Source organism: Somniosus microcephalus, chromosome 15 (assembly GCF_052327205.1).
Source record: "Somniosus microcephalus isolate GS21.2 chromosome 15, FLI_Smic_1.0, whole genome shotgun sequence".
Taxonomy (NCBI): domain Eukaryota; kingdom Metazoa; phylum Chordata; class Chondrichthyes; order Squaliformes; family Somniosidae; genus Somniosus; species Somniosus microcephalus.
In genome coordinates, this window is record NC_141001.1 from 106,969,628 (window position 1) to 106,982,883 (window position 13,256).

Genomic DNA, 13,256 nt, shown 5'->3' on the forward strand with positions numbered 1-13,256 from the left:
AGCATGATTAGCTGGGAAGTGCGAAACGCTTGTGGGGTGAGGGGGAAGTGGGATGTGAGAAGGAGGAGTAGGGATGAACATAATGTTGTCGCCCCCAAGGGGGTCAACGTCGCCGGTGGCCACAGTGCCCACCACCTGGTGCCCAATGATTTTCAGCACTCGATTCTCCAGCGCAGATAATGGTTGGGTGTCGGCTTGCCCCCACCTATGTGCTCCTTCTCCCTCCTGTTGTGAGCGACCTTAGCTTGCAAGAGAAAGTGTGTGAGTGAGTGTGGAGCAACGTGTTTGGGTGATGTGCCTGCCATAGTTGAATAGCTCTCATTCTGTGCAAGGTATGAGATGTGGGTGTGAGTGTTGGTAGGTAAAGATTGTTGGTGGGTGAGTGCTGGGGGTTGATGCGCTATCAATTACTCATAAAAGACTGAGAGTTAGAAGAGTAACTAAAGGCTTTTATTAACAAAAGAATGGAGGTCTGCCTCGAGTGGTCGACCGGTCCAGAAATACAAAGGGCTGGGGAGCAGCCACCTTTATACTAGGACTTGTGGGAGGAGTCAGCCGAGGCATGTCCAGGCATGTACACAATGGAATGCAAACAGTATACAAACAGTGGTTTACCACATTCACCCCTTGTTTAAAATTGAGTCCGGCGGGGTGAAGTGTATTAAAAGTTAGTGTATTGGAGTCTCTCCGGAGGTCTTGTCTGCCACTGTGATCGGCGTGGCGACGGCAGGGGTAGTGAAGCTTCCGGCATCAAGTCCCGCGTAGGCTGTGGCGCTGGCGTGTCGTCCTCGTAGATGTTGAGCGGGTCGCCGGACCCAGGCCTGCCGTCTGCTGGGGCTGGATATCGGATCGTGGGGGGGGGGTGGTAGTGGGTAGTGGGTTACTGCAGCCCCCGAGGGTGCAAGGTCTCTTATGGAGACTGTGTCCTCCCGCCCGTCCGGGTACGCAATGTAAGCGTACTGGGGGTTGGCGTGGAGGAGGTCGACCCTCTTGACCAGGGGGTCCGTTTTATGGGTCCTCACGTGTCTTCTCAGTAGGACCGGCCCTGGGGACGTCAGCCATGGCGGTAGCGATGTCCCCAATGTGGACTTCCTTGGGAAGACAAACATTTTCTCATGAGGGGTGGCGTTAGTGGCAGTGCAGAGCAGTGACCGAATAGAGTGGAGCGCGTCGGGTAGCACATCCTGCCAGCGGGAGGTTGGAAGGCCCCTAGACCTTAAGGCTAGCAGGGCGGCCTTCCAAACTGTCGCATTTTCTCTTTCCACCTGTCCGTTCCCCCGGGGGTTGTAACTAGTGGTCCTGCTTGTGGCAATACCCCTAGTTAGCAGGTACTGATGGAGTTCGTCGCTCATAAACGATGAGCCCCGGTCGCTATGGATATAGCTGGGGAAACCGAACAGGGTGAAGAGGTCATTTAGGCATTTAATGACCGTGGCACTGGTCATGTCCGGGCAGGGGATGGCGAACGGGAAATGGGAGTACTCATCAATAATATTGAGGAAGTACACGTTGCGGTCGGAGGAGGGGAGAGGCCCTTTAAAATCGACGCTCAGGCGCTCGAAGGGGCGAGTGGCTTTTATCAGGTGAGCCCTGTCTGGTTTATAAAAGTGCGGTTTGCACTCAGCGCAGACTTGGCAGTTCCTGGTCATGGTCCTGACCTCCTCAATGGAGTAAGGTAGGTTGCGGGCCTTGACGAAGTGGAAGAACCTGGTGACCCCCGGGTGGCAGAGGTCATTGTGGAGGGCCCGCAGTCTATCGATCTGCGCGCTGGCGCAGGTGCCACGCGATAGAGCATCCGGGGGTTCGTTGAGCTTCCCGGGCCGGTACAAGATCTCGTAATTGTAGGTGGAAAGTTCGATTCTCCACCTCAAGATCTTGTCATTTTTGATTTTGCCCCTCTGCTTGTTGTTAAACATGAAAGCGACTGAACGCTGGTCAGTGAGCAGGGTAAATCGTTTTCCGGCCAGGTAGTGCCTCCAATGACGCACAGCCTCCACAATAGCCTGGGCCTCCTTCTCAACAGCGGAGTGTCTGGTCTCCGGGCCCTGGAGGGTTCGTGAAAAGAAGGCCACGGGTCTCCCCGCCTGATTGAGGGTAGCGGCCAGGGCAAAGTTGGACGCGTCGCTTTCCACCTGGAAGGGGATGGATTCGTCCACTGCGTGCATGGTGGCTTTGGTGATGTCCTCCTTGATACGGTGGAAGGCTAAGCCGGCCTCTGCCGTCAAGGGAAAAGAGGTGGACTTGATCAGCGGACGGGCCTTGTCCGCATAGTAGGGGACCCGCTGGGCGTAATAGGAGAAAAACCCTAGGCACCTCTTCAGGGCCTTGAGGCAGTGGGGCAGTGGGAGTTCCATAAGGGGACGCATCCGGTCGGGGTCGGGACCGATGACTCCGTGTTCCACAACACAGCCAAGGATGGCGAGGCGGTTTGTGCGGAATATACACTTCTCCTTGTTATATGTCAGGTTCAGGAGTTGGGCGGTGCAGAGGAATTTTTCGAGGTTTGCGTCATGGTCCTGCAAGTCACGGCCGCAGATGGTCACATTGTCCAGGTATGGGAAAGTGGCCTGCAACGCATTTTGATCTACCATCCGGTCCATCTCCCTTTGGAAGACGGAGACCCCATTGGTGACGCCAAAGGGAACCCTATGGAAGTGATAGAGGCGGCCGTTTGCCTCAAAGGCAGTATACTGGCGGTCCTCAGGGCAGATAGGGAGCTGGTGGTACGCTGATTTCAGGTCAATGGTCGAGAAGACGCGGTACTGCGCGATCTGATTGACCATATCAGCTATGCGGGGGAGTGGGTAAGCGTCCAGTAGGGTGTAGCGATTTATTGTCTGGCTGTAGTCGATGACCAGGCGCTGCTTCTCGCCGGTCTTAACGACCACAACCTGGGCTCGCCAGGGGCTGGTGCTGCCCTCAATAATCCCTTCCTTCAGGAGCCGCTCCACTTCGGTTTTAATGAAAACCCTGTCCCCGGCACTGTATCGCCTGCTCTTTGTGGCGATGGGCTTACAGTCGGGGGTGAGGTTAGCAAACAGTGGGGGGGGGGGGTGACTCTGAGTGTGGAGAGGTTGCACCTGGTGCGCGGCGGGCAATTTGGAAGCTGCTGGCTGCGGACTGTGAGTGGGGGGAGGGGTCCACCGTACGCCATCGTAACGCTTTTAAGGTGGCACTGAAAATCTAACCCCAGTAGAACGGCAGCGCAGAGGTCGGGCAGGACCAGAAGTTTAAAATTATCGTACACAGTCCCGTCTACTATGAGTGTCACCACGCAGTAGCCGCCAATGTCCGCTGACTGGGACTCGGAGGCCATAGAAATCCGCTGGTGCGCAGGCAGGACTGGGAGAGAGCAACGCCGCACCGTGTCAGGGTGGATGAAGCTCTCCGTGCTCCCAGAGTCAAAAAGGCAGATTGTATCGTGACCATTTACCTTAATGTCCATTGTGGAACTGGCCAGTTGGTGCGGTCTCGCTTGGTCCAGTGTAACGGATGCCAGCGTAGGGGTCGGTGTGTCGCTGCGGGTATCAGATGAGGCGGTGTCGGGGGCCTGCCGCGTCCCGGCTGTCGTCCAAGATGGCGGCGTCCATGATCCCCATGTGGCTGGAGGCGTCCAAAATGGCTGCTGTACCGGTGATTCGCACATGGCCGAGGAGGCCCAAGATGGCAGCCCGCATGGCCCACACGCGGCGCTGCTGGGGTTCGGGGTGGCTTTGGCCCTGCAGATGCTAGCGTAGTGTCCCTTCTTCCCGCAGCCCGAGCAGATCGCGTTTTTCGCCGGGCAGCGCGCTCTGGGGTGTTTTGCCTGGCCACAGAAGTAGCATTTCTGGCCTTGGGGCACTGCTGTCTGGCCTTGGGACACTGCTGCGGTAGTTGGGCCGTTGCTGGGGTGTGGCTGGGGTGGCACGGTGCTATGAGGCGGTCCTACCGTGTCCCAGGCTGTCGTTCCCCGCGGCGTCCACGGTGTAGAGGAGTAGGCATCCATGCCCTGGTAGGCTGCATCCAATGATAGTGCGAGTTCAGAGGCCTTGTTGAGGTTGAGGTCACTCTGCTCCAACAGTCGCTGTCGGGTGTAATTGGATCTGTGGCCCGCTACAAAAGCGTCCCGGATAAGTTCCTCTGTGTACACGGCGGCCTTTACATCCTTACACCCACAGGCCCGGCCAAGCACGGACAGTGCCTGAAGATATTCCACGGTCGATTCCCCAGGTTGTTGTTTACGACTCCCCAGAAGGTGCCTGGCGTACACTTCGTTCACTGGGCGCGTGTACTGGTCCTTGAGGAGCTTGATAGCATCCGCGTACGAGGTCGCGTCTTGGATGACCGAGTACACTCGGTGGTTCACTTTGGAGGTCAGGACATCCAGTTTGTCCTCTTCCGATTTGATTGCTTCGGAGGCGGTCAGGAATTTTTCGAAACACTTAAGCCAGTGAGTAAACTTGGTGGATGAGTCCGCCTCCCGATGATCTAAGTCCAGGCATGCTGGTGTGAGGATCTTTTCCATTATCAAAATTTTGTTAATAAAATTGATGCGCTATCAATTACTCATAAAAGACTGAGAGTTAGAAGAGTAACTAAAGGCTTTTATTAACAAAAGAATGGAGGTCTGCCTCGAGTGGTCGACCGGTCCAGAAATACAAAGGGCTGGGGAGCAGCCACCTTTATACTAGGACTTGTGGGAGGAGTCAGCCGAGGCATGTCCAGGCATGTACACAATGGAATGCAAACAGTATACAAACAGTGGTTTACCACAGGGGTGTGGTGCTTTAGACAGTGTGTGAAGATTGTGGCTCAGATGCTGGTATGTAGCATTGAAGGATAGAGGGCATCAGCGCAGGGCTGCACCATGTCGGAGGCGATACCCCCAACATAGGGTTTACAGGCAGAGGATGAGCTTCCTCAACATAACTGAGCAGCAGTGCTAAAGGATGCTTAGGCTATCGCGCCAGGTCGTCACAGATGTTTGCACACTGCTGGAGCAAGACCTGCTCCAGCCCAGAGGAATGGGTGGACACGCCTTAACAGTGGCTGTCAAAGTTACCAGCGCCCTCAACTTCTAAAGTTCCAGGGATCTGCAGCAGACATTTGCGGCATCTCGCAGTCGGCCGCCCACAAATGCATCACACAGGTCACCGATGCCCTGTTTGGCAAGTCAGCCAATTATATCAACTTTGCCACTGATGAAACCAGTGTTACTGAGCGGGCGCTCAGCTTTGCCGCTCTGGCTGGCTTCCCACGGGTGCAGGGCGTCATCGACTGCACACATGTGGCCATCAGGGCACCCCATCATCACCCAGGAGTGTTTGTCAACCGCAAGGGCTTCCACTCCCTCAATGTGCAGCTGGTCTGCAAACATAGGAAGATCATCATGCACGAGTGTGCGCCAAATTCCCTGGCAGCTGTTATGAATCTTTCGTCCTGCGCCAGTCCACCCTCCTTCAGCTCTTCGCTCCTCCAAACAGACTTTCCGGCTGGCTGCTTGGAGACAAGGGCTATCCACTGAAGACATGGCTCATGACACCCTTGAGGAGGCCAAGTACTGAGGCCGAGGAGAGATACAATGAAAGCCACATTTCCACCAGATGTATCATAGAGCAGACAATAGGCATGCTGAAGATGCACTTCAGATGCCTTGACAGATCTAGAGGAGCCCTTCAGTACGCACCAGCCAGGGTCTCCAGAATCATCGTGGTCTGCTGCGCCCTGCACAACATAGCGCAGCAGCAAGGACTAGTGCTGCATGAGGAGCAAGGCTCTGAGCGCACAGCCTCTTCACAGGAGGAGGAGGATCAGCTGGAAGGTGAGGAGGAGGGCGAGTTTAGAGGTGTGGCAGGAGGAACCTATGGTCCAGCTCCCACCAGCACCCAGGCACATTGCTGCCCGGGAGGCCAGGTGTGGGCTCATCATGGCCAGATTTACTTAACTTCAGGCATTACACCCATATGACTACCACATGCTGCACCAGGCTCCTAACACCCCACAGCAACACCATAAAGCATCCCTGCAATGTCGAAGCCATTCCTTTCACACTGATTGCTAGAGGTAACGTTATGTCTCACCATTCACTCGAATTCACTAAGTCACTTCCAACGTTGCAGGCAGAATTGGCCATGACCAGAAAGTGGTGAAAATAAGAATTTTTATCTGTCACATCAGATTAATGCAAACTTCACACAAACAGTTATTAGAACACCCAAGTGCTTACCCTTGTGCATTGACTTGTGTTTCATCTTTCTCTTACATGTGCCTCTGTGGTGTGACCCCTGTGGCTTCAGCAGAGGCAGTGGCAGAGGCAGCCTGCTCACTTCCCTACTGCGACTGCCTAGACACTCTTGGTGGACATCCTCTGGGTTTGGGAGCCAGTGATGGCCCTGCCAAAGTCTGCTCCTCCTGCAACTGTGCAGGGGCAGGTTTGGCCATCGCGCTCCCAGGAGGCATGTGGGGCTCTGATTGAGGGGGAGGCAATGGAGGAGAAGTGTGAGCGCTTTGAGAGGTGCCCACACTTCCCTCTCCCCTCTCACCATCATCCCTCTCATGGGCCACCTGCACTTCCCTGCTAGCAAGGAGGTGGAGAGCAGTGGAGCCATGAGGACCCAAGTCTACATTGACATCCCTCCTAGAGAGGTCTATCAATGTCTGCCATCTATTCTCCATAGATAGCCATCTATTCTCCATAGATACTATTTGCTCCTGTAAGTGGCGCATTAGCTGCTCCATGCAGGTGGCCATCCTTTCTGTGGAAGAGCCGACAGTCACCATCGCCTGCGACAAGGTGGTGCTCATGTTGGAGATGGACTCCTCCATTCTCTGCACATTTGCAGACATCATGGTCGCAAAACCTGTCAGCGCCTCCTGCACTTCTTCCTGCAGCTCCAGGATCGCCCTCTTTCTGGATGGCCCCTGAGGCTCAGTGTCTGCATGCAGCCGAGCAGAGCTGGGAGACTCCTGCACCCTCCGACGAGGAGTCTCCACTGCTGACCCTGTCCCCACCATCTGCTCTTGCTTACGTGTGCTGTGTGAGACACCAGGTGACAACACTACTCTATCTCGCGTGGGACCCACTGAGGTGTGTGTATCTGCGCTGGTGTTGGGTGCGCTGATGTCTGGTGACGGTGCACGCTCAGAGGCTGGAAGCTCCTCTGAGGAGTCGTCTTCCTCGTCTTCCTAGACAGTGGGGGGGGGGGTGCTCTTGATGGACCTGTGGGAGAGTAAAGAGATGATTTAGAATTGTCATATCAAGAATGGGTAACGATACCATTATGCAATGATGAATGTTCACTGGCTGCTGACATCAGTCTGCATATGGGTGACTGCTGTATGCCAGGTGGCTGAATGATATGTAATTCTGTCACCAGGTTGCTGAGAAGCCCCCCTCTCGCCATCTCCCACCTCCAGCTGCTCTGTGACTCCTCAGACTTCCAGGGCGACCTCCTCTGCTGCAGTTAAGGTGGCCAATGATGGAGGGCCACCTCCGGTTCCCTTCCTCTCCCTCTTATTGTGGGCTCTCTTCTTCTGCAAGGAAGGAAAGAAGAGAAGTTTGAGTGAGAGTGATGAAATGAGTGTAATGAATGGATGGGTGACATCCTTAGAGGGTGACTATGATGGAGTGGGGTGGCAATGCCAAGTGGCCACCTTGTGTGTTGTTAGTTGGTGTGATTGCATTAGGATGAGGGTGAGTGTGAGGGGTGGCGAGTCAGATGGGGATGTGATAATGTAGATAGATAGAGAGGGACGGGTGGCAGTGCAAGGTATGTTGGTGTGAGTAAGGATGAGCAGGAGTAGGGTAGGGAAGGCAGAGTGATGAGGATGTGATGAGAGGCACAGCAGGATGAGGTTGAGTGTGACTTTGTTACTCACCTTTCCTGAGCTAATGAGATAATTGAAGCGTTTGCGGCACTGCACCCAGGTCCTCCTGACCACATCCCTGCTGTTGACCTCCTCTGCTATTTGGAGCCAGAATCCTTTTGTCTGCTGGGTAGGTCACTTCCGCCCATCCAAAGGGGAGAGGACCTCCCTGCGTGCTCTCACTTCCTCCACAAGCATATGGAGGGAGTCATGTGCGAACCTGGGTGCAGCCCTCTGCCCCTGTGCCTCGGTGCAGTCATGTTTCCAAGTGCTTCTATACAGTGGTTGCGCAATCCTAGATGAATCTTCCAATGCAATGTGGCCATGGCTCCTTTAAATATCCCAGCTGAAAGCGCGTCATGGATGACGTCATCAGGCCCGCACCATTTAATGGGGCTGGGCAACGTGCAGGGCTGCCTTAATAACGGAAAGTCGATCTCAGGAGCAGAATGGAATGAGGAGCAGGGTCGCGACCTGCCACGGCGACCGCACGCACCCGACCCGCCCAGGTACAGAAAATTCCGGCCAACGTTTCAGGTCGATAACCTTTCATCAGAACAGACGACAGCGAATCAGCAGCCCATTTTACAGCCCACCTGATTTTGATTTCCATCGATGAAAGGTCACCGACCCGAAACGATGGCCGCAAATTTGCCGATGCTCAGCGGGCGGGTTTGGAGGCGGGTCACAGGTTAAAGTCGCTTTGATTGACGGCGCGTTCCGAACCCGCCGTCACCCCGCCTCCACGCAACCTTCCTGAGTGTCGGGACCCCGGTTTGCGAATGGACCTGACACCAAGCGGCGGGAAATGGATTAAAGGCAACTAACTGCCTTTTGACAGGTACTTGTGAGCAATTTTCAGGGTCTTTTTTGATTTTCCAGCTTCTGGGTCAGGTTTTACGACATCCGGACAACACGCCAGGTACGTGTGGCGTGAACACCAGCGAGCTGCGGACTTCAGAGCTGCAAGTGCAGTGTCAAAGCTGCAATCTTAATCTAGTCATTGAGAAATCTCTAAGCTTGGTGACTGAGTCATTTAGGGGGCAGATTCTGTTCTTAGGCTGCAAGTCTGTGTTGGGTTCTATAGATGCACTATAACCAGCATTGCTGGATTTTAAAGGCGCACTTACCCTGAACTGTCTCACCTCAAGTTGTCACCACAACGATGCCAAACCTTGGTTCAACATCAATTTATTGCAAACATGGCTATGAACAAAAACTTTTCAAATAATTATATCATACCACCCAAGTAAGAACCCTTGTGATAACTAATGTGACATCTTTGTCTTACGAGTGCTTCTACGTGGTGCTACCCCTGGGGCTTCAGCAGATGTGGAGGCAGCCTGCTCACTTCCCTGCTGCTCCTGCTTAGACGCCTTTGGTGGCCGTCCTCTGGTTTTGGGAGCCTTCGAGGGCCCCGCCAAAGTCTGCTCCTCCTGCGGCTGTGCAGGGGCATACTCGGCCATTCCTGTTGCCCTGGGCAGATGGGGCTCTGACCGAGGGTTCGGCAGTGGCAAGGGAGTGTGAGCGCTTGGAGAAGAGCCCCCACTTCCTTGTGCTTGTACATCACTGTCCCTCTCATGGGTCACCCATACTTCACTGCTAGCAAGTTGCTGGAGAGCACCTTGCTGCACATCAGTGGGGCCAGGTGGACCCGTCACTGTACTAACATTCCTCATGACAAGGATGTCCATGAACCTCTGGTTTCTCTCCTCAATAGATGCCCATCTATCCTCCATAGCTGACCATCTATTTAGAAGTGTTACCATATTCTCCTGAGTCTGGCAATTTATGTCCTCCATGGAGGTTGCCATCCTTTCCATTGCAGCACATATATTGCCCATAGCGTTCACCACAGCATTGCTCATACTCAGCTTGGACGCCTCCATTCTCTGCACACTCGCAGTTACCATGGAAAAAACCCACTCAGAGCCTCCTGCACTTGTTCCTGAAGCTCCAGCACAACTCTCCTTCTAGATGGCCCCAGAGGCTCAACGTCTACATGCAGCTGAACCGAGCTAGGAGAGCCCAGCGTCCTCCGACGAGGACTCCCCACTGCTGTCCCTGCCTCCAACATCTGCTCTGCTCACCTGTGAGCTGTGATACACCAGGTGACAACACTACTCTATCTTGCACAAAACCCACCGAGGTGTGCGTCTCTGCGCTGGTGCTGGGTGCGCTGAGTGCTGCTGACGCTGCTCCCTCAGAGGCTGGTGGCTCCTCTGAGGAGTGCTCCTGCTCTTCCTCCTGTACAGTGGGGAGCGGGGCTCTCGATGGTCCTGTGGGGGAGTAAATGCATGAGTTAGACAAGTGAAATGTAGGTTGCACATACATGCCATTGTTCAGATGCTTAGTACTCATTCTCTATGAACATCATATCCCATATTAGTCACTCATGATTGCTAAATCAGAGGGCTGGAAACCAATTCTCCCACCAGCTTGCTGTTCTATGACCGTCTCTCCATCCCCCACTGCCAACTCCTCTGCAACTCCAGCGATCTCCAGGGTTGCCTCCTCAGCGCTCGTAAGGTGAGCTAGGGATGGTGGTCCTCCTCCTGTCCTCCCTCTCTCCCTTTTATTGTGGGCTCTCTTCTCCTGTAGTGGAGTTTGAGAGAGACTGATGGAGTGAGTGTTAAGAATGCATGACATAGATGTTTAGAGGCAGACTGTGAAGGAGTGAGGTGCACTAACCATCTTCCCTCCCTGTGCATTTTAAGTTGTAGGCATTGCATAAGGGTGTGAGTGTTGCATATCAAGATGGGGACGCGATTCTGTACAGAGAAAGAGAGGGATGGGTGAGAGTGCAAGGGATGTTACAGTGAGTTGGGATGTGCAGGGGAAGGTTCCCAATGCAGATTGATGGGGATGATAAGAGATGGAAGGCAGATGGAAGGTAAGTGTGATGTTATACTCACTTTAGCTGATCGCAACAGAGCATTAAACCTTTTTCGACACAGAACCCATGTGCGTCTGCACACAGACCTCGAACTCACCTGCTCAGCAATTTGCAGCCAAGCTGCCTTGCTTTGCTGAGGAGGCCTCCTCCTTCCGTTTCCAGGAAGAGGACCTCCTCACGTCCTCTAACTCCCTCTACAAGAGCATGGAGGGAGCCCTCATTGAACCTGGATGCAGCCGTAGGTTTTGGCGCTGCCATTCCTGCAGCAGCCAGCACTTTCGACAGAAAAAAGCGAATGCTTCTGTAAAAGGGGCATGGCCCCTTTAAATCTTTACTGAAACAGCGCATCATCAGAGGCGAGGATCTGACACGCTCCAAGCAGTTGCCTGGAGGGGCCCGCACGTCGGTCGTAACGAGGCCAATCAACCTAAAATCTCATCTGCGGGCCGACGGCAACTGGGAGCGGGTCGGGAAGGCGGCGAGCAGCGGGCCCGCCGTCAACCCGCCTCCTCGATCAAAATCTCGGCCCATAACTCGGTTTCTCTCCGCAGATGCTGAGTGATTTTTCAGCATTTTCTGTTTTTATTTGAGGAGAAAAGACTGATAAATGTGTCAGATAAATAATCACTTGCTACAGGAGGTTACAGCAGTGGGCATTTCCTTTTGAGAAAGAACTTGTGTTTACATAGCACCTTTCCGAACCTCAGGGTGTCTCAAAGTGGTTCACAACCAAAGAAGTGTTGTCACTGTTGTAATGAAGGAAACATGGCAACCAATTTGCACACAGGAAAATCCCACAAGCAGCAATGATATAAAGGGGCTGAAATTGGTCTTCGACAATAATGCCAGATGGGTAATAGCGAATCGGCAGTCCATTTTATACCCGGCCTAATTTTGAAGTCAACGGTAAAGAAAATCGGGCGAGGTGTGAAACGAGCTGCTGATTCGCTATCATCTGTTGTGCGCTACTGTCGAAGATCAGTTTCACCCCCAAATAACCTGCTTTAGTGATGTTAGTTGAGGGTTAGGATGCCAGTAGAATTGCCCCCAGCTCTTCTTCAAATAGTGCCACAGGGGCTTTTATGTTCAGCTGAGAGGGCAGATGTTTAACATCTCATCCAAACGACAGCACCTCCATCAGTCCTCACTACTGCACTGAAGTCTCAATTTAGATGATGTGCTCAGGTCTCTGGAGCAGGGCCTGAACCCATAACCTTCTGATTGAAAGGCTGTAGTACTACCACGGAGCCCAGCCTGACACTTTTCCCCCTTGCACTCAGCTTTGCCAATAGGAAGCTACTACGAGGGATGCAGATGAAGATGGAGCAGCCTACAAGGGAACAAATCAGCAGTCCCACCAATCGAGAATAGATTGGCGGCTAACATCAAACCAGAGGTCTTCATATTAACAGTAAAAGGGTTGTCAGAGGAGTGTTGGGTCGATTAGTGACCAAAATGGAGAACTGTTGGTGGAGGCAGAAGGCATGGCTGAGGTACTAAATGAGCGCTTTGCATCGGTGTTTACCAAGGAAGAGGACTTTGCCAAAGGTAAACGAGGAGGTTGCTGGGATACTGGATGAGATAAAAATAAATAAAGAGGAGGTACTAGAAAGGCTGGCGGTACTTAAAGTGGATAAGTCACCGGGTCCGGATGGGATGCATCCGAAGTTGCTGAGGTAAGTAAGGGTAGAGATTGCAGAGGCGCTGGCCACAATCTTCCAATCCTCCTTAGATACAGGGGTGGTGCCAAAGGACTGGAGGATTGCAAATGTGACACACTTGTTCAAAAAAAGGGAGAAGGAATAAACCTGGCAATTACAGGCCAGTCAGTTTAACGTCGGTGGTGGGGAAGCTTTTAGAAACAATAATCCGGGAGAAAATTAACAACCACTTGGACAAGCATGGACTAATAAAGGACAGCCCGCACGGATTTGTTAAGGGCAAATTGTGTTTGTCTAATTTGATTGAGTTTTTTGATGAGGTAACAGAGAGGGTGGATGAGGGCAGTGCAGCTAATGTTGTGTCTTTGTGAGGTGATACATTTTGGTAGGAAGAATGAGGAGAGACCGTACATACTAAATGGTACAATTTTAAATGTAGTACAAGAAGAGAGAGACCTGGGGGTGTTTGTGCACAGATCGTTCAAGGTGGCAGGACAAGTTAACAAAGCAGTTAATAAAGCATATGGGATCCTGGGCTTTATAAATAGAGGCGTGGAGTACAGAAGCCAGGAAGTTATGCTAAACCTTTATAAAACACTAGTCCAGCCCCAGCTGGAGTATTGTGTCCAATTCTGGGCACCACACTTTGGGAAGGATGGGAAAGCTTTGGAGAGGGTACAGAAGAGATTTACTAGAATGGTTCCAGGGATGAGGGATTACAGTTACATGGAGATACTGGAGAAGCTGGGGCTGTTTCCTTAGAGCAGAGAAGTCTAACAGGAGATTTGATAGACATGTTTAAAATCAGGAAGGGTTTAGATCGAGTAAATAAAGAGAAACTGTTTCCAATGGCT